Genomic DNA, 7473 nt, shown 5'->3' with positions numbered 1-7473 from the left:
AAAAGAATCGATTTCAACAGAAAGAGAGAGAGAAATAAAAAAAAAAGATTTCTTTGATATATGTAGCCAAATACCAACTATCCGTAGCTACAAAAAACTCAATTTAAATAAAAGTATACATACAATTGAAAAATTATACGGCTGTCGTCCCCTTTCTATTCTATCAGATCTGATTATAAAATTAATTAAAAAAAAAACTAAAAAACTTTGAGTAATTCTACTTGAGTTTTAGATAATAGAAAAGAATACCTTAACATAGATAATTTCGACACCGTTAGTAAAGAAGTTATAATACAGAATTATATTACGTATATTATAAAATGTAGAAACTTTTTAAAGCAAACTCCTTGAATATTTTAATTATTAGTTACATCGGTTATATATAAATCACAAAGCGCAGTGCCTCTTTGATTTGTTATATATAGAATTCGTGACAAAGGAAAAAGAGGTAATTACTTTAACCTTGAAACTCCGTAACGGATTAAATTGCTTTCAAGTTATTTATTCATGTTACTTTTCGGAAGAATTTAAATATAATTGAGGGGAAAATTTAAACTGTTGGGACACAAACTTTCTCTCGGTGAATTGTACGTCTAAACTATAGCACATTAATTATTTCCTAATACCTTTATATTTTTTCATACATTAATCTATTTATTTAATTAAATTAAATTTAATATTCTTTTTTGTATTCTCTAGAAAATATATACAAAGTTCCATAATAATAAAGAAAAAAGTACAATGGGCGGTCTTATCACACGAGGCTGTTTCTTCCAGACAACCAGTATGAAAACAGTAGAAGTATTAATAGCGGGTAGTTTATGTATACAAACATTAATATGTATGTATAACATAAATATAATAAATAAAGTATAATGCATTTTATAAATATAGTATTAAATAAAAATATCAAACTGACTTGGATTGTACTTGCATCAGAAAGAAAAACGAACAGAAAGAAAAAATTAATTTAAGCGTAAATAATAATAGGTCTAGTAAATTTTTCTTAACCATTTTCTTTAATAAGAGTATATATTAATTCTTTTTATCTATTTATTTAATCATTTGCACGTTACTAATATTACCTTCATAGATAATGAGATAAGCTCTTTACAAAACATGATGGATTATCAAACCAGGGCAGGTTCTTGCATTATGCAAAGTACAAGTTCTATTCATGTACACGGTGTATAAGCTACTGTTTCTAAGCATTTGATATGAATTGTTACATAGACAGGCCACGTAGTATGTTAGTCCAATCTAGTCTGTTTTAAATATGGTTATTGATTTTTAGTACTAGAGTTAAGACAAGCTGTGATCAACCTTTGTGGTTAACAATTATTACACAAAACATAGCTTTTTTCTTTATAACCTTTGGAAAAATTCAGCAGAGGAATAAGATAATTAAGTAAAAGACTGATAAATTGATGTATAATGTTAATTTTTAATCTTTAACATTAAGAGGCCTTAACTTGAAAATGTTTTTAAGTCATTATTAAATAACTATAGTTAATGTTTTAACACATCTAGCTTTAAGGTAGCTTTAAGGTACCTTTTCACTGTGAATATTTATTAGCGTGTAAATTCTATTTCCGTTGGTACATAACTCGAGTTAAGTTCGAATTTGTAATAAGACTAATGGAGTCTGGTTCACAGGTAACGTAAAGGTTACCTCAATTTATTTTAAAATATCGAGGCAAGCTATTTGCTTGGCGGTGACAGGGTATGGGACATTGGAATAAATTTTCAACGTAGTCACTTGATTTACGGATCTGTTTGAATTTATAGTAAGGAGTAATTAAATTTGTTTGAATTTGAATGATCGATGTGATATTTTTGTCATCTTATTTGCTAATGTATGGAACTAACTGCATCCCTTAAATATGGAAACGAAGTTTTACAAGGTTAACATTGTAGTTAATAAATAAATAGAAAGGTATTTTGTTATAGTAGTTTTGTGGTCGCATGAATATTTGTTAATTTACCAAATCAACTCATGCAAAAATAAAAGTTGAAAAAGTGGAAAGCGCATTTCAATATTGACACATTTACCAATAGTGATAAAATGTCCCGGAGAAAACGTTTTACCTTGAGGTACCGTTTTACTTAATATTGCGAAAGATTCCATAATCGTTGAGAATTCTAAGCATCATTAATTGTGGAATACAGCCTATAGCCTCTCTTGTGTCTCAACAGTGATTACAAGTAAATTTTATTTATACCAGAGAACGATAGTAACCTAACTATAAAAATGTTAAATAATTTTCCAATTAATAATCGTCGAATTTTGTGTAGGTTCATTACTGTATGTGTTTCTTCCTGCTTCTCTTCTTTAGTTGTAACAACCAGTCAAGTAGAGTGGAGTCAAAAATTATAAAGCTTTAAAAATTTGATAATCAGTAAGAGTACTGTTAAAAGTTTCATTACTGAAAAAAAACCTGTACCCTATACCTATACCTCTATACCTATCTTTACTAAAACTATACAAGATATTATAAGATTTACCAACTTTATATTTCTAAGTAAATAGCAACTGTCACTAAAATTAAAATACGTGATATTCAGTGTCGCTGAAACTGTCATAGAATACGCTCGCTTTTCAGTTAAAGTTTAGAGTTTTCATTGATAACGTCAACTCTCTTTGTCGCATCTGACATTATAACTAGGCTAGAATAACTAAGCTGAAGAAATAGAGAAACGTACCCATACATTATCGAATCTGGACACTACTTACTTGTTAAACATTTAGGATTTATAATTAGTCATTGATTAAATAAAATTCAGCATAATAAATGTATATATAATACAACAATACATTAATAATACTCCAGATTTATGTGAACAATGAATTGTTGATTAATTATATTTTTGACGCATTCTACTGCGCTTTATTTCTGACGCGTAATAGTGCCGTTGCGGCCGAACTCTGTATCTCTGTATTCCGGATGTTGTTCTCGTTGTTAGCCTTGTGGAGCTCTTACAACTCCGTCGATCTCAGGGCTCATAAAAAAATTCTTCCTTCTACTTCGTACTATTCGCCCCGCCTCCCGGCGCTTCGGCGCGCTGCGACAGACTTGCTGTGTTGCTGTTCTCCTCGATGGTGGTGTTGGAGTCTTCGTCGACGTCGGCGTCGGTGTCTTGTTGTTCTTCTTGCAAATACCTCCTGGTAGTTGCTATTCGGTGCGCCCTCTTGCTTGGGCGTGTCTTGTCACCTTGTGTGTGACCTTCTTGATGGGGGCCCCCCTTGGTCTTTTTGGGGGGAGTCTTTTAATACTTTTCGGTTCGGCATTGCGTAGCGTGGCCTACGCTTTAGTGTTGATGAATTTTGCTCTGGTTTGTAGTAGGCCGCTTGCGCCACCAGATGGTTCGGGTGGTGTACGGCGTCTTGGAAGTACTTCTTTGACGCCTCTCCGAAAAATTCTTGGATGGTAACGGCCGAACGGTTCCGGTGGAACGACGACATAATTAAGGTCGCGAGAAGTCGCTGGATGCGGACAGAGTAAGACCGTTTATCGTGGTAGTATTTAGGGGAGGCCCATAACTTGCAGTGGGCGTCTATTGGCAGAAAGGGAGAAAAAATGTTTTTGTTAACGAAATTACTTTGTTATTAAGACGTAATACGTTGATTGTAAAAGCGGTAAAAGTTACTTGTGATCATAAATCGTAGATTTTTTTAACAAGCACATATTTTACACAAATAATGAAATGCGTCAAATAAAAGTTTATGCAAGGTTTAATTGCAATTATGAAATGTTTTAATGTATAAAAATAAAATTCTTATCAGCCGAGCCTATCTGAAAGAAGACACTAAATACGATAACACCGCCAATTGTACTTCTGTGTTATTATAGTTGTTGTTTAGATGATGCTACAGGACGACGTTACGAATTCCGTGGAATGCATTCCGCACGAACGACTGCTTTTAATATATATATCAAAACGAGGCTATGTACCATCAGCCTGCGCAGATATATAGTACCGGATTTTTTATAAGCACGAATGATGGCTAAAACCTCAAACAATTGATAGTAACTGAATAAGAAGTCAAATAGCTTAGAGGTCATAGTTCCATTAGTTAAATAGATCAAATCCGATCGACATTTGACAGCAATCTTTGTGCTACGCTTCACGTTGCCAAAGACAGGCTCAGATTCACAATCCACAGCAATGAGGACAACGATACGTGAGTAACATCAGAATCGTCAACAGTGCAATAAAGTTTACTTTGATTAATACGTCGCTATTCGTCTCAAGATATAGAAATAATTGCGTGCAAAATTAAATTTTTGCATGAAAGGGAACTTTGACCTTTAAACGTCGATATAGTCAAGGTCGCGTAAAGACACTAGATGCGGTAACGCAAGATGATTGGTTTTGACGATGACGATTTTTGTTGAAGGCTTATTATACCTTGCAGTGGACATCTATCAGCTAATATGATGACGATGATTATGTATAAGCATACATGTGTTATTTTTTATTAAAAGGCTCTATTTATTTAAAGTTACAAATATTTACAAATATTAACAGTTAAGAGTAAAAGACAAATATTATTAATATGGTGGTAAGAAACCACACAGAGTAGTGCAACATAAAACTATATAGGCGTAACTCTTTTGTGGAAAACTTTATACGGTATTACAACAAACAGCATTCACTCGCACTTGTAATGTCTCTGAATTATGTCGGAATAAATTTAAGAAGTTTGAAGCTTTATTATGTAAATGTCCTTTAGGTAACAATAGAGTTTGGAAATTCATTCCTCTATTACTGTATTAAAGACAAAAATCCCATCTGACTTTGAGTTCTTCTCAGGTTCTCACATTTGGTTAAATCATGTTGTTTATACAGGTGATTACTGTAAAGTATAATAAGTAATTATAATATGATTACATGTTGAGGACAGTCACAACATCTACCATTTGTGTTATTTTATTAGAGAATTTCTTCTACTCTATTATTTCCATGTATGTTGTTTTGTGACATTTCCTATTTTTAACCTTTTTGGTACAATAAAGTGAAAATAAATAAATATCTTTCGTACATAAATAATCAAGACTTTAAATGTAATGTAAAGTAGTTGGTGACGTTGGTATTGAATTGTTTCATGGTAATAAATAACTAAAACAGTACTTCGTGTTCAATGCAATCACATTATAAAAGTTCGGAACATAAATTTCAATGTCCGGTGCTTGGCCAGCGCTTTATCTATTAGATTGAGTTACAGCAAGCCTTGAGGATCGTGAAGTATTCTAGCGCAGTACTGAAACTTGGTTCTATCTATTTTTAAATACATTTTTATTCAAAGTTACGTAACACATTATACTCGTAAGTTTATTGATAGTTTATAACAATGTAGTGCTGGCAACGGTTTTATAAAATCTAGTGTTGTGTCGCTTTTTAGCTCAGTGATTTTTGTGGTCGTGAAACCTATTAAACCATCTGAGAAAACCAGCAACGGTTCTTTTAATAGATTCTTAGAGATAGAAGACGTAAACTATAATTTAGTAAGTAAATCTGTGTTAATTATGTACTGTGGTAACCAAATCCAAAATCTGTGGTGAGTTAGGAATAGAGGAAGAAGAGAGAAATAAGGAAATAAAATATGAAAAAGAAAATAGAATCTTGTAAAATAAGTCCCTATACCGCATGTATAGGGACTTGTTTTACAAGTGGGTGAACGAGAGGTCCCTAGAAACGGGCCATTGTTATAATAATAAGGCCGATTCTCCGAATAGTTTTATAAAATTTTGGTCGATTAAAACCCATTAAATTTAAAAAAACGTATACTAAAATTAACGATGACTAACATAGTTTTAAGAATATTTCTTCAACTTTTACCATATTATTTTTTTTAAACTAGACATCATTTTTTGTCGTGGAATATGCAATTTTAAAATTTTGTTATTTTTTAAATGCTAAGTCATATTTCTATTTTTAACTTAGGGTAGGCTCTACTAAAGTTATTAACATAACCACTTAATACATATTTTTAATATGCACAAACACAATTCCAAAACGAGAACCTCGAAATACAAATATTTCGACGAGTAGCAAGATTTTTATTTCACGCATATATAAGAGCGATCAATTTCGTTGCATTTTGACTCCGTCATGCGCCAGGAATACGGTAATATGGGAGAAGGGTAACCTTTTTTATAAAACTTACACATAGGATATTAAATTCTGGTATAAATCGGGCTACACTCTTTTTTTGAATAGACAAATTGATTCTTATATATATATATACACACACACATATATATATATATATATATATATATATATATATATATATATATATATATATATATATATATATATATATATATATATATGAACGGTGGTAGCCAAGAGGTAAAGGAACGAGGCTTGCGACCGTAAGACCGCGGGTACGATTCCCGGTATACAATCTTAAAATTCACACATTGCGCATTAATTATATAGGATTGGCACTGCTCACAAAAATGTTTTTAGAGAATGAGCAACAGCGTCTTCTGCGTATCGATATCGGTGGAGTAAGCCTACGCCTTGCAGTGGGCATTTATGGGCGGAAACGACGAAAGTTGTATTGTGCGCAGCTATGTAAATTGAGGTACCTAGCAAGTCTGGTCCTTCGTAACAACTACTTAAATCGCAAAAAATTATTAGTAATGTCATAAAATTTGCTATAAAAAATTATTTACATCGCTTTAATATTTTCTCTATACTAAAAATTGTCTCGTGAAGAAACTAGATGCTATATATTAATCTATTTTAATTCCTTTATATTATAATTATGAATCTTTAATATAGTATCTCTAATAAGATATTAAATCTAACAATATTTTCTAAGAAGATAAATAAATTTTTGTTTAGATTGATCGAAATTCTTTAAAGAATTGAAACATAACATTAATGACCATCAGATAAAAGTTTAAATTGAAGGTAGAATATGCATAAAATATAAAAAAGTTTTTAAATAAAAATGAATCACATAATATCTTCACAACAAATAAAACCGATACTACTCTTTACTTGCTACTAACTATACTTAAGTGCTTAAATCTAAAAGATTATTAAAACGTGACTGTACGATGCACGTCGTTTCAACCCGAGCACTTCCGGATGGTGGTACAGCCACGAAGCATCTTTAGAGCTTGTTAAGTATATATGTACTTAACAAGCTCATCGTTCGTTTTTTCTCTACTCTTTCATATCAAATACAAATAGGATTAACTATTTGTAGAAAATATAGATTCACACTGCTCTAAAAACTACAACCCTTTTAAGTATATTACAAACTTTATTTTACAATATTGGATTAATTATTATTATATTAATTACTAAAATATTCTCTATAAGTTGTTTCACGTAAGTAGTTTGAAAATTTCGATATGTTTGTATTCGTCCTACGTAGATATTAAATAAAGAATCAAACAATTTCCAATTATGAAATGAAAAAACGGTGCACTATATCACAATGCCTGAGTT

This window comes from Battus philenor, unplaced genomic scaffold, assembly GCF_028537555.1.
Source record: "Battus philenor isolate CCGP_79_NKW_IND1 unplaced genomic scaffold, ilBatPhil1.0.hap1 SCAF_24, whole genome shotgun sequence".
Lineage (NCBI taxonomy): Eukaryota > Metazoa > Arthropoda > Insecta > Lepidoptera > Papilionidae > Battus > Battus philenor.
The sequence above is the reverse complement of the archived record's forward strand: the minus strand, read 5'-3'. Positions refer to the sequence as shown.